The 25,080-nt window shown below is 51.4% G+C and overlaps 1 long non-coding RNA gene across 6 annotated transcripts in view; it reads left to right on the top strand.

Annotated features, from left to right (window-relative positions):
* The window catches only part of LOC111558387, a 39,851-nt gene that overhangs the window by 3,806 nt on the left and 10,965 nt on the right, over positions 1-25,080 (top strand). For 2 of the 6 annotated variants that reach the window (XR_006591746.1, XR_006591742.1), the window contains 2 exons: positions 717-1,012; positions 2,383-4,213. This is a non-coding gene — a long non-coding RNA (uncharacterized LOC111558387). Of the gene's footprint in view, positions 1-716; positions 1,013-2,382; positions 4,214-9,924; positions 11,526-16,343; positions 16,392-25,080 lie in introns of those variants that run through there. The other 4 variants (XR_006591745.1, XR_006591744.1, XR_006591743.1 and 1 more) reach the window with 4 other exon arrangements.

Genomic DNA, 25,080 nt, shown 5'->3' with positions numbered 1-25,080 from the left:
AGAGGATCCAAAGCGGGCTCCAGGCTCCGTGCGGACAGCAGAGAGCCCAACGTGGGGCTCGAACTCACAAACCGTGAGATCATGACCTGAGCCCAAGTCAGATGCTCACCTGCCTGAGCCCCCCAGGCACCCCTCCCACCTCCATTTCCCCTCTGCGTTTCTTCCACCTGGCTGTTCCGGGCTTCCATCCCTCGAAATAAACCTGTAGTCCAGGAAGGAAAATGGTCCAGGAGTCGCTGTACCAAATGAACTGAACCCAAGGAGGGGGTCATGGGAACCTCCGATCTATAGCTGGTCAGTCAAAAGCACAGGTGACAGTCTAGCCTTGCCTTGACTGGCGTCTGAAGTTGAACTTGGGGGGCTGAGCCCTTAGTCTGTGAGATCTGAGGCTGTCCCTGGAGAGACAGTGCCAGAACCGAACTGAATTTTGGACACCAAGCTGGGTATCTGGAGAATTGCCTGGTGCGGTGAACCCCATTCCCACCACATTGGAATTTGGACCGGGACCCTTAACACGCTCCAAGGGTTAGGACGTTGACCACCCTGGGGCCCCCGTTACTCTGCCTGCCACAGGACCTGCTTAGTACTTGTGTGATGGCGAATTGTGCCGGCACCCTCTGACTGTGGCTGGCTCTGCAGGAGAGCCTTCTGGAAGAAACGGGCAGTGTGTGAGTTGCTTCCTCTCGCCGATAAGCCATCCTTCTCTTGCCCCACAGCCTTTGGTCTCCCCTGGTCCTGCGGCACCTGGCTGGAGCTCTGGAGCTCGGAATCACCCCAGCGTCTCCCTCAAGTGCTGTAACCATCAGCAGCTGAGTGGAGCGCTTGGGACCCGAGTCTGGCAGGAGGAAGCGGGCATCGCGGCTTATGCAGGGTTCTGCTGCTTCTGTTGGAGTCTGGGCTTGGCGAGTGGGACGCTGAGACCCGTGTGTGGCAGGTCCTGGGGCGGCGGTGACTTCGCGGCCTCCGCGGAAGCGTGCGAAGAATGGAGCCTTGGAGGGGCAGGGATCCCTTGGTGGGTCAGCCCGGGGGTCCCCATCCCTGACCTGGGTCCTAGTAACCGACCCCGTGTCTGCTCGGGCCTGGACGTGGGGGCCGGCCAGCGTGTCTCGCCCCCATCAGCGGCGCGCTGCTTTCGCCTGGCGACGTGTCCCCAGCCGCTGCCACTGCGCAGACCCCCCTCGCTGTGCACCTGCGGTCCTGGCGCCATTGCCTCTTCACTCCCCTCCTTCTTCCACGCCACCCTCCACCCTCTCCAGACCCGTCTTTCTCCAACCCGCAGGCGGAGAACACCGGGGGGGAGAGGCGGGTGCCGCGGGGCAGCCCCGATTTCCTGGGACAGAAAGGGGCCTCTCTCCCCCTTCTCCTGCCCCCACCTCTTGCCGCCTCTCCCCCCTCTCGCCTCCTCTCCCCCCTCCCGCCTCCTCTCCCCCCCTCCCGCCTCCTCTCGCCCCCCCCGCCTCCTCTCCCCCCCGCCTCCTCTCCCCCTCCCGCCTCCTCTCCCCCCTTCCCGCCTCCTCTCCCCCCTCCCGCCTCCTCTCCCCTCACGCCTCCTCTCCCCCACCTCCTCTCTCCCTCCCCCTGCCTCCTCTCCCACCTCCTCTCCCCCTTCCCCCCCCCGCCTCCTCTCCCCCCACCTTCTCTCTCCCTCCCCCACCTCCTCTCCCCCTCCCCCACCTCCTCTCCCCCTCCCCATCTCCTCTCCCCCCACATCCTCCCCCCGCTGCCTCTCCCCCCACCTCTTCCCCTCCGCTGCCTCTCCCCCCTCCTCTCCCCCTTCTCTCTCCCCTCCTCTCTCCCCCTCCCACCTCCTCCTCTCCCCCTTCCCCCCTGCCTCCTCACCTCCCTCCCCTCCCCCCTCCCACCTTCTCTACCCCACCTCCTCTCCCCCACCTTCTATCCCCGCTCCTCTCCCCCCTCTCCACCCCCCACCTCCTCTCCCCCCACTTCCTCTCCCCCTCTTCCCCTGCCTCCTCTCCCCCCTCCCCCTACCTCCTCTCCCCCCTCCTCTCCCTCCCTCCTCTCCCCCCCTCCTCTCCCCCCTCCTCTCCCTCCCTCCTCTCCCTACACTGCCTGAATATTGCCTGCACACCAGCCTGGGCAGGAGCTGCTCCCTCTGCCGGCCCCATCCCACCGCCCTCCTGCCCTGCACCCCTCCTTTCTCCTCGGCACCTCGGGAGCTCGAACTCAGCCCCCTGCTCCCAGTGTGCCCCCCACCCAGGGCCACGGAAGGCGGTCATGTCCACACGATGCAGTATCACAGGTGTCTGCCGGGGGCTTGCGTGCGATGTCGGCATTTATTATTCACGAGGCGGGGACTTTTATCACCTGCTCCGACCCCCTAAGTCCCCTAAACTTACACCTCTGTGTACTGTTTCTCCTTAGGATGTCGGAGAAGAGAGACGGAGGTGTGCGTCGGCAACCTTCCCCTGAAACCTTGAGGTGTTCTTCTGTCCACCGCTGCTCGTCCTTGGCCCCCCTTTATGACTTAGCAGCCTGCGGTCACCTGATGTCACCAGGACCGAAAGACACTTCAGAAACGTGGACGTGCCGGTGAGGAGGCTCATCGGCTCCCCCCGTCTGCCTTGGACGTGGCCAGTTTGGGCCCAGAAAGTTCTGTGCCTCGCACGCTTCCCCTTCCCGCCCCACGTGACCCTGAGTGGGGGTCACCCTGCCTGCTGCTCTGGATGGAGGGGGCTCGCCAGGGTGTAAGTGCCTGCCCCCCCGGTCCCAGGAAGGGGTGGGTTTCAGCCAAAAAGCTGCACCATATGATTTTGAAACGAACCGGTTCGGTCAGTTGGCTGTGCACTTGGAGACTAGAACACGAACAGCGGAGTCTGACCCCAGGAATCGTACTGTCTGGGGAGGCGGGCGACAGCCTGAAATTCTCGGAGCGCCATCCCTGCCTGAAATGGTGCATCGCAAGGACAGACGGTGGAAAACGAAGCGTAATTTACTGACTTAAGCTGCCCCTGGCCTTTTGTGGGGTGTTTGTATTTTGTACATTCTGCAGAATGACGAGCCTGAGACGCAGCACGCTTAAAGATGGTGACCTAGCTCTCGCACTGCAGCTTAGTCCGGGACGACAGAGGAGAGCAGCTAACCTCCGGGGGCCCGCCGCAGGCCACGCGTCTCTCGGGGGTTTGCCGGCCTGTGCCCTCCTTGCCAAGCAGTGAACGTCACTGCCCGGTTCTGCCTGCCCGTCACTGCCAAGCTGCCTGCCCGGTTGTACTTGACTCCTTCTGCGCCACCCGCTCTGTTGTAATTATCAGGACCGCTCCAGGAAGTCGGCCGAATGCTGCAACGGCGTGGTTCTGTCACGTTCTTAGAACAACCCTGGGCGGCGGGTGGCGACTCCCTCTTGGGGACGAAGAAGCTGGAGGTTGGATCCCTCGGCCAACAATTGAATGCACGTCCCCCGTCGCCGCCAGGCACCAAACCACGTGACCGGTGAGCTATGTAAGTAACCTGTCATAGCAAAAGGTGGGCCTATCAAGTTGTGTGACCGAGAAGACGACTGGTATTGGAGCGCTGAGTGGGTCAGAATTAATGACTTCGTAACCCGTGAAATCCTAGTCGGTCACAGGGTCACAGGGGCGGGCCGGGGGATTCTTGACGCCTGATGGGGCACTGGGGCTGTCCCCTCCGTTCCTGGCGGGCTGGTGCCACCTGTCACTCGAAATGAAATGGGACAGGAGCTCCTGTGGCGTCTGGGCAGGGGCTCTGCTGCCTCCCCCCAGTGCTCCTTATCCCCTGTGCCCATGCTCCGTGTCCCCTCTCTCAGTGCTCCTCGTCCCCTGTCCCCAGTGCTCCATTAACGGGGGTTTCCTGGCCTTGCCGTCCCACATGGTGGCAGAGGGGACCTGTGGTCCTTGTCCCCTCACAGGAGGGCAGTAGCCTCCCCCACAGTGCCTTCTGTCAACTTACAAACTCATTGCAGCCCCAGAGAGGAGGAAACGCTTGAGCTAAAGAAGTAGGATTTTATAACTAAAAAAACTCTTTTTTTTATTTACTTCCACATCCACCATGGGTCTCGAACTCACAACCCTGAAGTCAAGAGTCACACGTTCCTCCGACTGAGCCAGCTGGGCGCCCTGAAGAAGTAGGATTTTAAGGAGAAGTTTCTGGGGCTTTTTTTTGATGGTTTTTTTTTTTTTTTTTTTTTGAGAGAGAGAGAGAGACAGAGTATGAGCAGGGGACGGGCAGAGAGAGGGAGACACAGAACCGAAGCAGGCTCCAGGCTTCAGGCTCCAGACTCCAGGCTCCAGGCTCCGAGCTGTCAGCACAGAGCCCGACCCAGGGCTCGAATCCACAGACCACGAGATCATGACCCGAGCCGAAGTTGGCCGCTCAACTGACCGAGCCCCCCAGGCACCCCTTGAGAAGTTTCTGACGGTAGCCCCCCTGCCCGATCAGGAGCTGTGAAGTGGGAGAGACTCACTGTTTGCAGGTGAACTGACCAGTGGCACACTTTCCAGGTGCTGGCAGAACATGGAAAGCCTCAGTCGGGGATAAAAGGCAATTAATTGCTCACGGCAGTAACAGCACTGGCCTTTCCGTTTTCTTTCTAGTTTTCACTGCATTAACCTTTCTTTTTATTTTTTGTTTTCTTTTGTTGTCTTTAATTTTATTTTTTATTTTTTTTTAATTTACATCTAAATTAGCATAGAGTGCAACAATGTTTTCAGGAGTAGATTCCTTAATTCTTACCCATTTAGCCCATTCCCTCTCCCACCATCCCTCCCGTAACCCTCAGTTTGATCTCCATATTTATGAGTCTCTTCTGTTTTGTCCCCCTCCCTGTTTTTATATTATTTTTGCTTCCCTTCCCTTACATTCATCTGTTTTGTTTCTTAAAGTCCTCCTATGAGTGAAGTCCTATGATTTTTGTCTTTCTCTGACTAATTTCACTTAGCTAATTTCACTAATAAGAGCCTCCAGTTCCATCCACGTAGCTGCAAATGGCAAGATTTCGTTCTTTTTGATTGCCGAGTAATACTCCAGTGTGTGTGTGTGTGTGTGTGTGTGTGTGTGTGTGTGTGTGTGTGTATCACATCTTCTTTATCCACTCATCCATCGAGGGACATTTGGGCTCTTTCCATCCTTTGGCTGCTGTCGACAGCGCTGCTGTAAACGTGGGGGTGCGTGTGTCCCTTCGAAACAGCCCACCTGTATCCCGTGGAGAAACGCCTAGCAGGCAATTGCTGGGTCGTAGGGTAGTTCTATTTTTAGTTTTTTGAGGAACCTCCATCGTGTTTTCCGGAGTGGCTGCACCAGCTTGCATTCCCGAATTAACCTTTCTTTTTAAAACTGAGATCTACCTCACGTCCGTAGAAGCCACGGCTCAAGATGTACAATTCAGGGGGCACCTGGGTGGCTCTGTCGGTTAAGCGTCCGTCTCTTGATTTTGGTTCAGATCGTGATCTCAGGGTCATGGGATCGAGCCCCGCGTCGGGCTCCCTGCTGACCGCGTGGAGTTTGCTTCGGATTCTCTGTCTCTCAAAATAAATGACCCTTTAAAAAATGTACAATTCCGTGGTTTCGAGTACATTCACGAGGATGTGCAACCAGTACCACTAATTCCAGGAAATTTTCGTCACCTCAAATAAACCCTGAGTCCTCCCCCAGCTTCCTTCTCTTCCCCGCCTCCGGCAGCCGCTAATGTCCATTCCGTGTGGATTCACCTATCCCAGAATTTCCTGTAAGTGAAATCCGACAACATGTGGCCTTCTCTGTTTTCTTTCCCTTAGTGTATGTTCTCAGGGCTCGTCCGCGTCCCCGTGTCTCAGGGCTTGGTTCCTTTTTATGGCCGAACGATACTCTGTGGGCGTGTCACGGTGTGTCCGTTCACCGTTTGGTGGACATTTGCGTTACTGGCAGTTTTTTGGCTGTCACGAATCACGCCGTGAGTGTCGGTGTGCAGGCGTGTGTGTGGACACGTCCCGCTGTCCTGGGTGTGCGCCTAGGTCACATGACAACTCCAGGCCACGCGGTCTCCGGCGGCTGCCCTGCCTTACGCTCTACACCCGCGGTGTGGACGGCTCCCATCCTCCAAGTTCCTCGCCAGGATCTCTTGTCTGTCTTCCGATTCCAGCCGCCTAGTGGGGCAGAAGTGGCAGCTCGTTAGGGTTGCCTCCGGCATTTCCTTAAGAACTAAGGAGCGTCTCTCCATGTGCTTACTGGCTGTCTGCGAATCTTCTTTGGACGAATACCTGCTCGGATTCTTTGTCCACGTTTGACCTGGCTCATCTGTCTTCTTATCACTGACTTGCAAGAGTTTTTGTACATTCTGGATACAAATTTCTGCAAATACTCCGTCAGGTCACGGTCTGTAGCGCCCTTTGGTACACAGGAGTGTTTAATTTTGGTGAATTCCAATTTTTTATAAAGTCTATTTAGAGAGCACATGTGCACGTGTGAGCCAGGGAGAAGCAGAGAGAGGGGGAGAGAGAGAATCCCAAGTAGGCTCTGCGCCGTCAGCACAGAGCCTGACACAGGGCTCGATCCCACAGACTGCGAGGTCATGACCGGAGCCAAAGTCCAGAGTCCAACACTTAACCGACTGAACCACCCAGGTGCCCCTGGAGGGATTCTGATTTCTTCTTCCTCGTTTGCTCATGCTTTAGGCGCCCTATCTAAGAATCCGTTGCCTTATCCAAGATCAGGAAGATTTATACTTCTGTCTTTTTTTTTTAATTCTTTTTTTAACGTTTATTTATTTTTGAGACAGAGAGAGACAGAGCATGAACGGGGGAGGGGCAGAGAGAGAGGGAGACACAGAATCTGAAACAGGCTCCAGGCTCTGAGCGGTCAGCACAGAGCCGGACGCGGGGCTCGAACTCACGGACCGTGAGATCATGACCTGAGCCGAAGTCGGACGCTTAACCGACCAAGCCACCCAGGTGCCCCGTAACGTTTATTTTTGAGACAGAGAGAGACAGAGCATGAACGGGGGAGGGGCAGAGAGAGAGGGAGACACAGAATCTGAAACAGGCTCCAGGCTCTGAGCGGTCAGCACAGAGCCGGACGCGGGGCTCGAACTCACGGACCGTGAGATCATGACCTGAGCCGAAGTCGGATGCTTAACCGACCGAGCCACCCAGGCGCCCCGTAACGTTTATTTATTTTTGAGACAGAGAGAGACAGAGCATGAACGGGGGAGGGGCAGAGAGAGAGGGAGACACAGAATCTGAAACAGGCTCCAGGCTCTGAGCGGTCAGCACAGAGCCTGACGCGGGGCTCGAACTCACGGACCGCGAGATCGTGACCTGAGCCGAAGACGGCCGCCTAACCGACTGAGCCACCCAGGCGCCCCACTTCTGTCCTCTTCTAAGAGTTTTATAGTTTTAGTTGTTACATTTAGGTCTGTGATCTTTTTGAACGTGTTCTTGTTGTGTGAGGTCGGGGTCAGCCTCTTTCTTCACGTGGACGTCCGGCTGTCCCCATCTTTGTCCGTTGAATCCTCGTGGCACGCTGGTTAAAACTCCGTTGATTTCCGGGCCGTGGCTCTCCCGCATCGGTCACGACGTCTGTCTTTGTGCCGTCGCCGCGTCTGCCAACTCCAGCCGCATCGTGAGCGTTGAAATCCATCACCCGCTTGCTCTGTTAACCACTGGTGTGCTTTCTACTTTCAAACTTGTTTTAAGTTGGCTTATCTTGAGAGAGAGACCGCGCAAGCAGGGGAGGGGCAGAGGGAAGGAGAGCAAGAGTCCCAAGCAGGCTCCGCGCTAGGAGCACAGAGCCCGACGTGGGGCTCAAACCCGTGGGCTGGGAGATCGTGACTGGAGCCAGGGTCGGACGCTCAACCGACTGAGCCACCCAGGCGCCCCGTACCCTCCCTTCACTAGTTTTCTGAGTTTCTGGCTGAGAATACAGGTCACCTACACGATGCCAAATGGACTAAAAACCTTCAAGTGCTGCTGTTTCCTACGTGGTTCGCTCTGAAATGCCATTCTCCGGAGAGGATCCAGCCCTTCTCACGGAAGCTTCTAGGCCCGAGCTGTTATGCCAGACAACTAGAGAGCTTTGGGCTTCGGTGGAAAGGACAGGGAGGTTGTATTAGGGGCGGGGTGCTTGCTCCCTAGGGCTGTATGCCAGCGCGTTTGCACGTGAAGCGGTGTGGTGTTTGAGGCCTGGTGGCAGGAGGGTGCACGTGGACGTGGGCCGTCCGCGAGAATCACTGAAGTCGAGGCGGTAACTAGGGTTTGTCACACAGTTTCCCGTACGTGTTTGAAAGTTTCCAAATAAAGTCAGGAGACACACCATCTAGCACAGGGGAGGCCCCGCGGGCTGAAGATGGGACACTTTGAGCACCAGAACTACAAATGACTGCATTTGGTTGAAACTCACCGATGGCAGGGCCCCGGGGTGGCTCAGTCAGTCGAGCGGCCGACTCTCGATTCCAGCTGAGGTGAGGATCTCACGTTTCATGAGATGGAGCCCCGTGTTGGGCACAGAGCCTGCTTGGGATTCTCTCTCCCCCTCTCTCTGCCTTTCTCTCAAGTAACATTAAAAAAAACAAAAAACAAAAAACAAAAAACTACAACTTCCTGATGGTAGCAAAGCAATCATTTGTAATGACAGCTAAAGAAAGGAGAAGGAAATAAACTTCACTGGACAAAATTGGAAGTGGGAAGACAGTAATTCGTTAACATAAAACTTGGTCGTTAAAGGGAATGAATAAGTACTCTTTCCCAGCACAGTTGCTGTTTTGTTGGTTTTTTTTTCAACGTTTATTTATTTTTGGGACAGAGAGAGACAGAGCATGAACGGGGCAGGGACAGAGAGAGAGGGAGACACAGAATCGGAAACAGGCTCCAGGCTCTGAGCCATCAGCCCAGAGTCCGACGCGGGGCTCGAACTCGCGGACCGTGAGATCGTGACCTGAGCTGAAGTCGGACGCTCAACCGACTGAGCCACCCAGGCGCCCCTACAGTTGCTGTTTTAAGCCACACTCTGGCTCGTAGGCGCAGAAGAAACCATGGGAGTAGAGAATCATTTTGTAAGCCGTAATAAAATGCCTGTTTCAGACTCGTGAACTCCTTGGATCAGATATTTAAAACAATTCTTTGTTAATGTTTACTTATTTTTGAGACAGAGAGGGACTGAGCGTGAGCAGGGGAGGGGCAGAGAGAGAGGGAGACACAGAATCCGAAGCGGGTTCCAGGCTCCGAGCTGTCGGCACGGAGCCCGCCACGGGGCTCGGGCTCATGAACATCGAGATCGTGACCTGAGCTGGTGTCAGGGGCTCAACCGGCTGAGCCACCCGGGCGCCCCTGCTTGGGTCAGATGTTGATGGCCGTTTTATGATGGAGGGAGCAGGCCATCACCATCTACACTTGCTGATTACTTCGGCATCGCTAAAAGTGAGACGAACGGGTGTAAGCTCCCTTCAATGTTGTTGAAGATCACACCGTCTCTAAAGTATTCTAGCCAAGAATAGCCCGTATCTAAAACTCAGTTGTGAATTTCCAGTCTGAAGGAGAGACGGGGTTCGTGCGGCCCCTGCCACAGCACCCCTGTCTAAGGACGGCCGACCTGCCTCCAAACACAGGGGCCTGGGGGGCTGAGAGGTCTGGTGCAGACCTATGTAGACCTAAGAGAAATGACAACGAGTAGACGTTTGGACAAGACCACGAAAAGGTATTTCTGAAACACTTGGTGAAATTCGCCCGTTATTTGATAGTAAAAAGTTATCCTTAATTTTTTTAGTTTGGTAACGGCACTCTATTTACATAAGAAAATGCCCTTTTTTGAGATGCGCACACGCACTGTTCGGGGGAGAGGATGTGAGACTTCGGCAAGTGGGGGGGCGGGTGGGGGAAACCATTCCGGCAAGATGTCGATGGTTCTTGAGACGTGGGGATGGGCTCGTGGGGGCTCATCGTGCTCTCTTTCTCCGTGTCTGCGGAATGTTTTGTCACGAAGAGTTCAGCATCCGCAGAATCCGAACACTGTCATGCCCCCCGCTGCCTCACGCTGTCCCATGTCACCATCATCCCACCTGGGTCGCCACGGCCTCCTTGTGTTTCTCTTCTGCCCTGATCCCCACAGCCGCGGCGAACCCATGTCGGGAGGTAGGTCCTAGGTCTTTACTCCGCTGCCTCCCTCTTGTTAGGAAGAGCCGAGCCCCCTGGGCCCCCCGCCTGGGCCGTCCCCTGCAGCCTGAGCCTGCACCTCCTTCCCATCCCTTTCCCTTGCTCCGCCTCCCTGGCCTCCTTGCCCCAGGGCCTTTGCACTTGCTGCCCCCCCTTCCCTGCTTCACCACGCCCTTCACGCTCTTTGTTCAGTTGTCAGTCTCTCAAAGGGCCTGGCTGGCCACGCTGCCGCTGCCGAGCCCTCCGTCCCTTCCCTCCCGTCCCCTCTCTGACTTTGTGTGTTTCACTTACAGACTCACCAGGCGCGCTACTCACTCGTCCTGTTGTCTTCTCCAGAGAAGAGAAGCCCCGGGAGAGAGGGGTTTGTGCGCTCTGTTCATGGCACCTGAAGTGTTGGGTGAGGCGGAGGGCATTAGGTATCAGTGTGGGGACAGCAGGCACCAGTGTGCCTCCGCCTGCTGTCCAGGGAGCAGGTGAATTGAGGCAGGCGAGAGGAATGATGTGTCCAAGGCCTTGAGAAGCTGGGAGAGGCGGCGTCCAGAGCAAGGACAGGTCTTCCCGGTGGGGGTGCATCCCGGGGTGCAGGGAGATGACCGATGTGGGGCTGGCCGCGTGCAGAGTTCCCTTCTGATTCATCTCTGTTTCCAGTGAAATCGGAACCCGGTGGCCAGCTGGGCGGGAGCAGCAGAGCCCGGGAGGGTCCCGGTGGTGCAGGGCGCGGGCTGGGAAGGCATCTGGGGGCGGCGTGGCCACTGGCGAGGTGGGGACACAGGCCGTGGGGACGCTGGCAGTCCCTCGTCTGTGTGTGTCTGTGGCTTTTATCCCCCGATACACTCATAACCACACGTCTGTGTCCGCACACACACACACACACCTAGGTTGTACGGGACAAAATGGCTGGTGTTACCAAACAAGTCTGTTCAGTTTTGCATGGTTCAAATGAGTAGTTTCCCAGCTTTTTCTGCTGTCACCAGAGCTTCAGGGAACTGGCTTGAATGTGTCCACGTGCACACATGTGAGTGTCTCCAGGACGCGTGCCGGGTGTGGGATCAGGGCCACTCGGTCCACACGCCCCCAGCGGCCTCAGCAGCTCCTCCGTTGTCTGGCTGCGTTCTGATGGCGTGGACGGTCACGGCATAACCTCCACCTGTTTGGTGTGAAGTCAGTGGTCCGTAAATGCTGGGGCCTGACTTAGTAGCAGACTGGAGACCCCTTAAGTGGTATTTTTGGTAGTGGTTGATTGAAAGGAATATATCATTAAGTGAAATAGGTTACGAAGCGGAAAGTACGTATATTTTAAACTTCGTTTTGTAGTTTCTATGTTTCTGTAATAAACATTCAGTCCTTTTATAACAAAAAAATCTTATTTTTAAATAACTTTTTATGTTTACTTATTTATGTTGAGAGAGAGAGTGCATGAGAGCCTGAGCACGGGGCGGGGCGGGGGGCAGAGATGGAGGGTGGAGAGAGAATCCCAAGCACGTTCCGCACGGTCAGCACAGAGCCTGACTCGGGGCTCGAACTCATGAATCGTGAGATCGTGACCTGAGATCAAGAGTCGGATGCTTAACCGACTGAGCCACCCTGGCGCCCCGTAACTAAAATTTTCTAATAAGTTATTTTCATTATTTAAAATGAGGTGCAAAAGATTGCGTAGGAGACAGGAGGCAATTTTAGCTCCAGTGTACCGAGCCTCCTGTCAAGTCTACACTAGAAATTTTTTTAAATAAAGTATGGGGCCGAAAAAAAATCTCACCATTGGGGCCTGCCTTCCGATTCTAGGAGTTCTAATGACAACAGTCGCCGTGCACAGCACCTGCGGATGGGCGACCTTGGCGATGACCCTGGCCGAAGTTCGCAGGTGGAAAGACGGTGGGGTCAGAGGGCGTGTGCAGTGGGGGTGGTTCCTCTCTCCTCCCACCCTCAAGCACACTTCCTGGAAACCGGTGTTTCTGAATCTGCACGATCCCGTGGAACCGTAGTGTTTGACCTCGGCTGGTATTAAAATCCCCTGGGGAGCTCTTAAAAAACACTGATGCTGTAGGACCAGCCCCAGAGATTCTCGCTGTGTCCCTCTGGGACGGGCCAGGCATTGCATTGGTGGTTTAAAAAGGAAAGAAAAAGCGACTCTCGGCTGAACGCACGATCAGAGTGAGAGCCAAGGCTTCACGACGCGGGCTGCCCGGCTCTTTCCGTAAGGGGTCAGAGGTCAGATGGTGGCCGCTCTGTGCTCTGCCGGCACATCCTCTCCTCTGCCGCGTGGAAGCGGCTGGAAGTGCGGGAACGCGTGCGGCTCTGTTCCAGTAAGACTTCAGTTACAGAAAGCTGGTGGGTCGGATTTGGCTCAAGGCTGTGGTTTCCTGACACTCGCTGTAGAAGATGTAAAAATGTTAGTTTCCTATTTCACTTACTAATGGTCAAATCTGAAGAGAAGGACGCTGTGGTTTTGTGTGATACAATGAAAAGAGCGTAGGATTTGGAGTTAGAAGCCCTGGGTTCGAATTCTGCTCTAAATTTGCTGTGTGGCCTGAGGGAAGTCACTTAGGCTCTCCAGTCCTTGTGCTTCAGAGAAAGGACAGTAATAACGTACCGTGCAGCATGATTGTAAAGGCGAGTGCGATAAGGTACGTGAACACGTTTCACACGTTGTAAATGCCGGGCACACGTGCTTGGTGCTCCTCATCTTATGAATTCGTGTGTGATAAATGTTAAATATTTAAAACTGAAGCAAATGAGAAACGTTGAATTTAAACGTAACATAAGCACGCAGACTGAGAAAAATTAGTTTCAGATTATGCGTCCCTCTTTCTTAAGCCAGCAGAGTGATTTTAGGTGGGTAAGAGCTGCTTTTAAAAGAAGGTGGTTGATGGGGCGTCTGGGTGGCTCAGTCGGTGAAGCATCCGACTTGGGCTCAGGTCATGATCTCGCGGTGTGTGAGTTCCAGCCCCGCATTGGGCTCTGTGCTGACAGCTCAGAGCCTGGAGCCCGCTTCGGATTCTGTGTCTCCCTCTCTCTCTGCCCCTCCTCTGCTCGTGCTCTGTCTCCCTCTGTCTGTCAAGAATAAATAAATAGATAAATAAATAACTGTAAAAAAATTTAAAGAAAAATACTAAAAATAGAAATACCATGGAGTACCTGGGTGGCTCAGTCAGTTAAGTGTCCGACTTCGGCTCAGGTCATGACCTCATGGTTCGTGGGTTCGAGCCCCGCGTTGAGCTCTGTGCTGACAGCTTGGAGTCTGGATCCTGCTTCGGATTCTGTGTCTCCCCTCTCTCTGCCCTTCCCCCACTCATGCTCTCTCTCTCAAAAATAAATAAACATTAAAAATAAAATAAAAAGATGGTATAAATATACGTTTTTCCAAAATGAAATTTTGTGGGGAAAGATTGATCTTCATCATGGTGAGGAGATGGGTACCGGGTGGGTCGGAAGCTACAGGAGGTGGAGGTGGAGGGCGCTGGTCAGAGTGGAGAGGAGGTCCGGGAAAAGCCAAACCATGGGCGGCGGAGCACCCCCGGCCTTGGGGAAGAAGGGCCGGAGCCAGAGGGGGCAGGAGGGGCCCAGGGACAGGAGGGGGCAGGAGGGGCCCGGGGGCCCTGGGGATGGAGGCCAGACCACATCCGGGGCAGTGGGGCGGGGGGGCCTGGCCCAGAAGCAGCCTCCTCTTCCCCTGCGCCGCCTGTGTGTGTCCCCCGCTGGGCCCTGAGGCCCAGGTGCCGGGCCGCCTGCGCGGCATCACTCGGCATAAGGCTCGCGTGTGTGCGGGACGCAGATGAGACCAGACCGCGGTGGCCTTGCAGCCTAGAGATGAGAGGGACCTAGCCTGCGTTCCTCATCCGTTCAAAAGCCACTTCCTCCTGGGAGCCTGTCTGGGCCACCTCCTTTCCCTCCAGTTCTGGGTCTGACCCATTGCCCTGCGGTGGCCTCTGACCCTGACCTGCCTGCGGCCCCCTGGGCGCTGAGCTCCAGCCGAAGGCCAGGCTCGTGTCTGGACCCCCGGCACCTTGCACAGAGCCTGCGCCCTGCACGGTTTTCTTGTGTGTGCGTTCAGGTGATGGCAGATCAGCCGGCGGGCGACCTGAGACCTGGGGAACAGGTTGTGAGATTTGTCGTCTCCTCCTTCCTCCCTGTGGCGGCGGGAGGCTCGGTCCCTGCAGAAGGGGAGGTAGAGCAAAGTGCCTGTGTCCTCATGAGAGGCACCCCTCGGAAGCCTGGGCCACGACCGCGCTTCTGTTCTGTTGGACAGAACTGTGACTCCTGGCCTTAAGTCGAGGAGGCTGGGAAACGTGGCTTTAAAATCGGGCACGCGGTTGCGGAACCCGAGGCCCGTCTGCAGGGCAGGGGCGAGTGGGGCGGGGCGGCCGGAGGTGGGAGCAGACGGTGGGTGGGAAGCCGCAAGGAGGACTTCAAACTACAAGTCTCCCTTTCTCCCGAAGCCTGGCCCCGTGGGTTGTCCCTGTGTCACGCCCCTGCTCTCTGGTGACTTCGGCATCTGGCTCACTGTCGCCCTCTCCTGTGGTCACTCAAATTCGGCGTCTGTGTGGATGACCCGTCCTCCAGCCCCTCGTTTCCTAGACTACTGCCCCCTTCACAGTCCTGCCCTCCCCTGGCTGTGGCTCGGCCCGGTGCCCCCCCCCCCCCCGCCCCGTGCTTTCCTTCTGTGGGAGTGGTTCTCAGACTTGAGCAGCAGGAGACACAGCCTAGGGGCTGAGTCCGGGCCGCAGAGACGCGGGCCCTGTGTCCAGGCCCGAGGACCTGCCCCAGTGCCAGGTGGGCCCGCATTTGGAGAGGCCAGGGCTCTACACCCCCAGTCCAGCGATGGGGCACGTCAGGCCCCGGATCCGCCACCCCCACCGCTCCTTCCCTGTTCGACACTCTCCACCCTTCACTCCCTTCGTGGCTTGGATGCCTTAGTTCAAAGGCCCTTACCTCCTTTAACCCCCTGGGGCTGATCCTGCAGACCCCACTCCCAGCTGAACCTGGCTCTCCTGCTCTTCCAGATGGACCTGGCTTGGCCTCGGAGGGTCTCAGGGGAGGGTCTCAGGGGAGGGTCTCAGGGTGCTCACCGAGGTCTCCCTGCTCTGGTTCTGTTGGAGCTGATCGTGTCCCTGTCTGGGCTCCCTGTCCCCTCCCGACAGCGCCCTCCCCTGCGGGACCTCTCCGGACCCGCAGCTCAGGGCTCAGGGCCTGAGGGGGGCCCCTACGTGTCTGGGGCTTTTCTGGGGCTCCTTCCTGTCCGGTACCCCGTCCCACGATTCCTGGCACCCACGCTCCTACCTGTGTTTCTTCTGCCCAGAGAGACGCCCGCTAACTGCCCTCTCTGCTTCCCTTTCCCATGCTTTTCCACGCTTGCCCCGGGCAGCAGGCCGGAGCAAAGGTGGTGCCCACCTAGCCCACTTTCCTTCCCTCGGACAGACTGCCCTCTTCTGCCCACAGCTGCCAGCGTGGGCCAGAGACGGTCAGTTCCTGTATTCTGTCCAAGTCTGGAGTTGTTTGGGTGGAACAGTGAGGCGTGTCACGCTAGAGTCGGGCACCAGGAATGAGTGTCACGGGCTGGCGTGGCTTCCGTGGGGATGACGTGGTTTCCCAGGACCACTCCAGCTACCTCGACATTAGAAATAAGTAGTCAAAAGAGGAACGCAAATATCTGTACATTTGGAAATTTAGAGAAACCGTCCCCAAGTCAACAGCACGAGTGACAGAAGAAATCCTAACAGAAATTTAAAAATAAATTAGAGCTGAACAGGAAAACTTAGCGTCAGAAGTTGCGGGGTGCGGTGAAGCAGGACACGCCCAGCACTGAGCGCTTCATGCGGAAAGAAGGCAGGTTGAAAATTCAGAAGCTAAGAGTTGATTGGAGAAGTAGATAAAAAGGAAATAAACCCGAGTAGGGAGCAGACAAAAATTTTAAAAACGTTTGTTTTTAATTTAAAATTTTGTAAACAAAGCTGTAGTTTTATGCCAGTCGTAGCCCCATAAAACCAGGGGTGGGGGGTGGGGCACATAAAAACCAAGCTGCAGTAGGGGTATCAGTAAAGCCAAGATGTCATTCTTTAAAGAAATGAGTGAAATATAAAAAAAAAAAAATAGCATGATTAATCGAGAAAAGAGGAGAAGGTCAATAAGTTAGTGATGAAAAAGAGATCATAGCTATAGATCCAGCAGGAACTAAAATGTAAGATGCTGTAATTTTAAAACTTAGAATAGACATACTTCTTTAAAAATTTTTTAATGTGTTATTTATTTTAGAGAGAGAGAGAGAGAGACAGAGGGAGAGGAACAGAGAGAGAGGGAGACACTGAATCCGAAGCGGGCTCCAGGCTCCGAGCTGTCAGCACAGAGCCCGACACGGGGCTCGAACTCATGGACGGTGAGCTCATGACCTGAGCCGAAGTCAGACGCTCAACCGACGGAGCCCCCCAGGCGCCCCAGAAACAGACATACTTCTGAAAGCACCGTTTTTAAAACGAACAGAAGAACCCTGATGGTCTGCAAAGTAGTTGAATCCCACCTACGTTATCATCTTCTCACGAAGAAAACTCAGGTCAGTTGTTTTACGGGCAAATTTACCAAATTTTCAAGGGACAGGAAATTCCAGTATTACAAAACTTCTTCCAGAGAATAAAATAGAGACACTCCCCGACTCATTCTGTGAGGCCAGGATGATAACCCCGAAACCAGACCAGACAGGATAGCATCAGAAAGAAACATTGTCGGCAAGTTTCACTCATGAATACACAGGCAACGTCTCTCAACACATCGTTGGCCAAATGATCACAGTCAGAATTGGCTAATGAAGGTAGTGTATCATGACAAGTGGTTTCTCCCCCCCCCCCCCCCCCCCCGCAAATGCAGAAGTAGTTTACTATTAAGGAAACCATAAATGTTTTTCACTAACAGATGGAAGAATGACAGCTATGGGAGGGGGAGGGGGAGAGAGAGGGAGAGAGAATCCCAAGCCGGCCCCACGCTGACAGCACAGAGCTTGATGCTGGGCTCAGACTCACGAACAGCGAGATCGTGACCTGAGTCGGAGTCGGAAGCTAACCGACTAAGCCACCTAGGTGCCCCTGAACTTGACTGAGAGTCTTCTTTCAAAAAGAAGTTTATTTTTATTTATTTTGAGAGAGAGAGAGAGAGAGAGAGAGAGAGAAAGAGAGAGAATCCCAGGCAGCCCTCTGCACTGTCAGCACAGAGCCCATGAACCGTGAGACCATGACCTGAGCTGAAATCAAGAGTCTGACGCTTGACCGATGGAGCCCGCCAGGCGCCCCTACTGAAAGTCTTTCTAAGGAAGACTTAAATCAGCAAAGCTGATTCCTTCCTAGTCTGTGGCTAGCAAGGTGCTGTAAGAGTTACTTCACAGAGTCACTGTCCCCAAACTACCTCTGGCTTCTGTAGAATTCCAATAAAAGTTCCCACAGGGTTTTCTCAGGAATGGGACAGGCTGGTTCCACGATTTGTACGGAAGAGCAAAAGCCCAGAGTATTTCAGACCCTTCTTCCTGAAGAGGAAGGTGGGAGGCCTTGTGCTGCCGACAGGTGCGGTGTTGGCCCGAGTAGACGGTGTGACCAATGCCAGACAACAGAGAGCCCCAGAAAGAGGCTCAGGGAAATGCAGCAGCCGTCCGTATTCCTGTAGCTGTGGGTCTGAGGCGAAAGGCTGAACGTGCCCGTTACGGATCGGGCACGATTGCGTATTCAAGTAGAAGGACGCGAAACTATAACCTGCTTTCCCTCCTGCACAAAAGTAGGCACTAGGTTGGCTAGAGTTAATATGAAAGACAAAACTTTAAAACCTTTACCAAAAAAATGTAGAAGAATCTCTATGGCCTCAGAATAGGATAAGATTCGTTAAGATGTAGAGGTCAGTGAAAAAGAAAAGATGCACGAATTAAGAAGGTTAAGAGCTTATCTTTTGAAAGATAACGTAAAGGAAGATAAATTCAAGCCAAAACCTGGGAGAACCTACTGCGGTAATACGACCAGCGAGGGATCGGGAGCGAGGTCCGCACCCTTGGGCGCCCGGCTTTGTCCTGTTGGCAAGCGAGGAAGGCTTTTTTCCTTCTCAGTTTTACTTTTCGTTTGAGGTCATTGGAGATGCGCACGCAGTTTAAGAAACAGTACACAGGGGCGCCTGGGTGGCTCGGTCGGTTGGGCATCTGACTTCGGCTCAGGTCATGATCTCACGGTCCCTGAGTTCGAGCCCCCCGTCGGGCTCTGTGCTGACAGCTCAGAGCCTGGAACCTGTTTCGAATTCTGTGTCTCCCTCTCTCTGACCCTCCCCCGTTCATGCTCTGTCTCTGTCTCAAAAATAAACTTAAAAAAAAAAAGAAACAGTACACAGAGGCCCAGTGTGCTGTTCACCCGGTTTCTCCCAATGGTAACATCTTTTGAAACAGTATTGCAACCAGGGTGCTGACATTGATACAGTCAACGTACCAGCATCTCTGCCACCGCAGGGCTACCTCCTGTGGCCTTTTTATAGACACGCCCACTTCCGCTCCCATCCCCGCCCCCACCCCCCAGCCCCTGACAACAACTTCTCTGTACAATTTCAGGACTTCAAGGAGGTTATAGAAATGGGGCCCCTGCTTGGCTCAGTCAGTTGAGCATCCGTCTGAGTCTTGATTTCAGCTCAGGTCATGGTCTCACACTTCGTGAGATCGAGCCTGGAGTCCGGCTCTGCGCTGACGGCGCGGAGCTTGTCTGGGATTCTCTCTCTCCCCCTCTTCCCCTTCCTCGACGGTGCCTGCGGGTGCACATTCTCTCTGTGTCTCAAAATAAATAAATAAACTTAAGGAAATGGATTGTGGGCTTTAAAAAGTGTAAAGTAATGTAACTTTTAAAAAATACTTATTTTTAGAGAGGGCACAAGTGAGCAGAGAGAGGGGCAGAGAGAGAGGGAGAAAGAATCCCAAGCAGTCCCCATGCTCAGCACAGAGCCTAACATGGGGATTGATCCCATGAACCATGAGATGGTGACCTGAGCTGAAATCAAGAGTCAGATGCTCAACCGACTGAGCCACCCAGGTGCCCCTAAAATAATAATAATAATAATAATAAATAAATATATATATATGTATATATATATATATAATATATAATATATATATATATATATATTTTTTTTTTTTTTTCAGCAAAAAATCTTTGGGATCTAGGGCTGGCCGAAAACCTCTTAGTCGTGACAATAAAATCACCATTTGTAAATGGAGAAACAGGAAAAAATCGATAAATTGGACTTTATTTAAATTAAAAACTTTAGTCTATAAAAATAACCCTGTTAAGAGGATGAAAAGCTACAGAGTGGGAGAAAAATATTTGCAAACGACATATCCAACAAAGAACTAGTATCTAAAATATATAAAGAACTCTCAAAACTCAACAACAAAAAACCCAAACAATCCAATTAGAAAATGGGCAAAAGAAATGATGAGCCTACACTTCCCGGCGTGGGGCTCGAACTCACAAACGGTGAGGTCGTGACCTGAGCGGAAACCAAGAGCCGGACGCCTAAGTGACTCACCCAGGTGCCCCAGGCCCACAATCCATTTGGAGTTAATTTTTGTATAAGCCGTGAAACTTAGGGTAACTTCCTTCCTCTCTTCCTCTGTTTCTTTTCTCTTTTCTGTTTCTTGGCCTATCGATGGCCAACCGCTGTAGCACCGTTTGTCGAAAAGACCGTTTTCTCCGTTAAATTGCCTTTGCAGCTTTATCAAGGATCAGTGGGGGCATATTTGTGTGGCTTTATTTCTGGATTCTCAGTTTCTTGCACTGATACGTGGATCTCTGCCTGCGCTGGGGTCACACAGCCTCGGCTACTGTGGCTGTCTATGAAGTGTGGAAACTTGGAAGACGGACGCCCCATCCCCACTTTATTCTTTTTCAAAATTGTTTTAGCTGTTCTAGTTCCTTTGCCTATGCCTATACATTTTAGAATAATCTTGCCTGTGCCTACAAAGTTTTGGCCGGGATTCCGATAGGAGTTGCGTTATACCTGTGTTCGTTTTTCTATGTAGACAATCACATCGTTTGCAAATAGGGCCGGTTTTTTGGTTTTCTTGTTTTCCCTTTGTGACCTATATGCCTTCTGTTACGTTTCTGCCTTAGTACCGGCTGGAGTTTCCGGCACTGTGTTGAATTAGAACAGGGAGTCTGGGAGCCCTTGGCTCAGTCCCTTAGGGTAGGGACTGTTCAGTCTTCCACAATGAAATACAATGTCATCCATAGCTCTTTTGTTGATGTTCCTTATCAAGTTGAAGAAGTTCTTCTCTATTCTTAATCTTTGACAGTTTTAATCACGAATGGGGTTTGTATTAGTTTCTTAGCCCTGCTATAAAAAAAAAAAAAAAACCATAAACTAGTATTTCTTTTCTCATGATTCTGGAGGCTCCACGTCCAAAGTCAAGGTGTCCGTCTAAAACCTGTGGGGGACTCGTCCCCACCTCTTCCTAGCTTCCAGCGATCTGTCCGTGATCTTCAGTGTTCTTTGCTTACAGGTACATCATTCAAGTCTTGTGTCTTCACATGGTCTTTCCTCTGTGTCTGTGTGTCCAGATTTCCTCTTTGCATAAGGACGCAGTCATACTGGATTAGGACCACCCTAGTGACCTTGTTTTAAGTTATACCTCTGTAAAGACCCTGTTTCCAAACAAGGCCACATTCTAATGTGCTGGCAGTTAGAACTGCAACATATGCTTTGGGGGGACATAATTCAACCAATAGCAGATGTTGAATTTTGTCAAATGCTTTTTCTGTATTGGATGATGTGATCGTGTGATTTTTCTTCTTTAGCTGGTTGATATGGTGGATTATAGTGATTGCTTTTTCTTTTTTTCAACATCTTTTAATGTTTTTGAGAGAGAGAGAGAGAGAGAGAGAAAACACAAGCGGGGGAGGGGCAGAGAGAGAGGGAGACACAGAATCCGAAGCAGGCTCCGGGCTCTGAGCTGTCAGCCCAGCTGACATAGTTGGACGCCCAACCGACTGAGCCCCCAGGAGCCCCCAGGAGCCCCAAATTCCTAACGTTTAATACTACTATTAAATTACTTTTTAACACTTTGTTAAGGATTTTTGCATTTTTCATGAAGGATGTTGGTCTGTAGTTGTTTTCATTTATTTTGTAGTGTCTCTGGTGTTAGTATTATGGCGATACCAGCTTCATAAAATGAATTGTGAAGAGTTTCCTCCTCTGGGAAGAGACTGTGTAGACCTGATGTTAATTTTTCTTTAATTGTTTGCTAGAATTCTCTAGTGAGACCATCTGGGCTTGGATATTTCTGTTTTGGAACGCTTTTAATTACGAGTTCAGTTTCTTTAATCGTTAATTCCAACGATCTGTTTCAGATTGGGTGGGTTGTGACAGTTTGAGTTTTTGAGGAAGGGTAAGTGTTGCCTAAGTTGTCTAACTGCATGCTTGACGTTTTGGCCTGTGGATGTCCCTGCAAAGTTGTTCTCGGCACTCCCTTCACTCACGTCCTTTGGATGTCCTGGGGTCTGTCCTGTTTCGTTCCTGACATTGGTAATCTGTCCCCTCTTTCTCTTTTTCAGTCTTGCTGGATTAATTTTGTATTAATTTTGTCGATCCTTTCAAAGAACTAGTCCTTGTTTCACTGATTTTCCTCTATTGTTTTTCCTTGATTTCTGCTTTTATGTCAGTTACTTCCTTTGTTCTGTGTTCTTTGGGTTTCAGTTGCTTTTCTTCTTCTGTTTTTCCTTTAGGGTCAAAGCTGAGGTGAGTAATTTCTAAGCGTTCTTATTTCCCAATACAGGCTTTTAATGCTATGAATGTCTCTTTAGGTGATGCTTTATCTACATCTCATACCTTGATATTGTTTTTAATTTTAATTTGTGTTTTAATGTCCATTCAGCTCAAAATATTTCTAGTTTTCCTTTTGATTTCTTCATTCTGTGGGTTATTTGGAAGCATGTTAGTTTCCAAGTATTTGGAGATTTCCACATATTTTCTGCTATTGATTTCTGGTTTACTTCTGCTGTGGTTAGATAGCACACTGCATATGACTTGAGTTCTCTTAATTGAGACTTACTTCACGGCCCAGGTTATAGCCTTGGTGCCTATGTTCTGTGGACAATTGAAAAGATGTGTATTCAGCTGTTGGGCACCGTGTCCTGTACCCATCGACTGGACGCTGTTGGTTCATAGTATTGCGTTCTTCTCTCTCCTCGCTGACGTTCTGTCAGTTGTTGAGAGAACGGTGTTGAAGTCTACAATTATAATTGTGGTTTTGTGTATTTCTCCTTCCGGTTCGATTAGTTTTCACATCATATATTGTTTGCTGCATATATATTTAGGATTGTGATGTGTTCTTGATGGATTAATCTAGTATCCCTCTCTATGATCTTCTTAGTGATTTTACTCTGAGATGTGTTTTATCTGATATTAAATAGGTATGTCTGCTTTTCTCTGATTGATGTTTACATGACATATCTTTTCCTGTCTTTTTATTTTATTATTTTCCTATCTTTTTACTTTAAACCTGACTAGGGGCGCCTGGGTGGCGCAGTCGGTTAAGTGTCCGACTTCAGCCAGGTCACGATCTCGCGGTCCGTGAGTTCGAGCCCCGCGTCGGGCTCTGGGCTGATGGCTCAGAGCCTGGAGCCTGTTTCGGATTCTGTGTCTCCCTCTCTCTCTGCCCCTCCCCCGTTCATGCTCTGTCTCTCTCTGTCCCAAAAATAAATAAACGTTGAAAAAAAAAAATTTAAACCTGACTATATCATTATGTTTGAAGTGAGCATTTTGTAGACATCATATAGTTGGATCATGTTTTTTATTTTTTAATTTATTTATTAAAAAAATTTTTTTAATGTTTTTATTTATTTTTGAGACAGAGAGAGACAGAGCATGAGCAGGGGAGGGGCAGAGAGAGAGAGGGAGACACAGAATCTGAAGCAGGCTCCAGGCTCCGAGCCGTCAGCACAGAGCCCGACGCGGGGCTCGAACTCACACACCGTGAGATCATGACCTGAGCCGAAGTCGGACGCTCAACCGACTGAGCCACCCAGGCGCCCCTGGATCATGTTTTTTAATCCACACTGACAGTCTTTGTCTTTAAATTTGTAATTTTTTAGACCATTTACATTTAATGTAATTATCGATATGTTAGGACTCTAGTCTGCCATTTTATTTTTTCCTGTTTTTTTGTTTCTCTGTTTTCCTGTCATTTACTTGGACATTTTTTACAGTTCAATTTTGATTTATCTGTAGCATTTTTAAGTGTATCTTAAAACTGAAGATGTGGGGTGCCTGGGTGGCTCAGTCAGTTGAGCGTCCGACTTGATTTCAGCTCAGGTCAGGATCACGTGGTTTGTGGGATTGAGCCCCACACTGGGCTCTGTGCTGACTGCACAGAACCTGCTCAGGATTCTCTCTCTCCCTCTCTCTGCCCCTCCCCTGCTCTCTCTCAAAATAAAAAAATAAACATTAAAAAAACTGAAGATGTTACATTATTTGCACATAACTTATCATAGTCTACGCCCGTTGACATTATTCAAGTGAAGTATAGAAACTTTACTTCCCTTTACTCTCCTCACTTAAAATGTAATTGTCTTAAATATTTCCTCTGTGTTCATTTAGAACCGTCTCAGACAGTGTTATAATTTTTGTTCCAACTGTCAGACATAATTCAGAAAACTCAAGGGAAAGAAGCCTATTGTATTTACCCATATTTTCCTTACCATGTTCTTTCTTATTTCCTGATGTTTCAAAGCTCCTTCTTTTATCATTTCCTCTGTGTTTGGAGAACTTCCTTTGGCCATTTTTTAAGGGTAGGTCTGCTGGTGACAAATTCTTTGTTTTCCTTCATTTGAGAATGTCTTAATTTCCCCTTCTTTCCTGAAGGATATTTTCACTAAGAATACAGATCTTTTCTTTTAGCATTTGAAAAATAGCATGTCATTTCCTTCTGGCCTCCATGGTTTCTGATGAGAAACCCACTGTCATTCAAATTGTTTTTCTCTCTCTCTCTTTTTTTTAATGTTTATTTTTGACAGAGAGAGAGAGAGAGAGGAGGAGGAGGGAGAGAGAAAGAGAGAGAGAGAGAGAGAAAGGAAGAAAGAAAGATCTGAAGCAGGCTCCTTGCTGACAGCAGAAAGCCTGGTGTGGAGCTTGAATTTATGAACTGTGAGACCGTGACCTGAGCCGAAACCAAGAGTCAGATGCTTAACTGACTGAGCCACCCACACACCCCTAAATTCCCCCATTTGTTATATCTTTTTTTTTTCCCTGAGACTTTCTATTTCTTTCATGAGCATTTCTATTTATTCATTCTTTTTAAGGGTATTTGTAATTGTTTGTTGACGCATTTTATCATGGCTACTTTAAAATGTTTGTCAGGTCTGGGGCGCCTGGGTGGCTCAGTGGGTTGGGTGTCTGGCTTTGGCTCAGGTCATGATCTCACAGTTCATGGACTCAAGCCCCGCATCGGGCTCTGTGCTGACAGCTCAGAGCCTGGAGCCTGCTTCAGAGTCTGTGTCTCCCTCTCTCTCTCTGCCCTTCCCCATCTCACACTCTGTCTCTCTCAGAAATAAATCAACATTAAAAAAAATTTTTTTTTAATGTTTGTCAGGTCAACGTGATACTCTATATAGAAAACCCAAAAGTTTCCACCAAAAAACTGCTAGAACTGGGGCACTTGGGTGGCTCCGTTGGTTGTCAGACATTGGCTCAGGTCATGATCTCATGGTTTGTGAGTTCAAGCCCCGCATCAGACTCTGGGCTGACGGCTCAGAGCCTGGAGCCTCCTTCAGATTCTGTGTCTGTGTCTCTCTCTGCCCCTCCCTCCCTCGCACTCTGTCTCTCTCAAAAATAAATAAAGATTAAAGAAATTAGAAAGAAAAAACAACTGCTAGCACTGATCCATGAATTCAGCTAAGTCGCAGGATATAAAATCAACGCACAGAAATCGGTTGTGTTTCTTTACACCAATAATGAAGCAGCAGCAAGAGAAATCAAGGAATCGATCCCA

Source organism: Felis catus, chromosome F1, assembly GCF_018350175.1.
Source record: "Felis catus isolate Fca126 chromosome F1, F.catus_Fca126_mat1.0, whole genome shotgun sequence".
In the NCBI taxonomy this organism is placed as follows: Eukaryota; Metazoa; Chordata; class Mammalia; order Carnivora; family Felidae; genus Felis; species Felis catus.
Note: the sequence above shows the minus strand (reverse complement) of the source record. Positions and strands in the feature narration are given on the sequence as shown.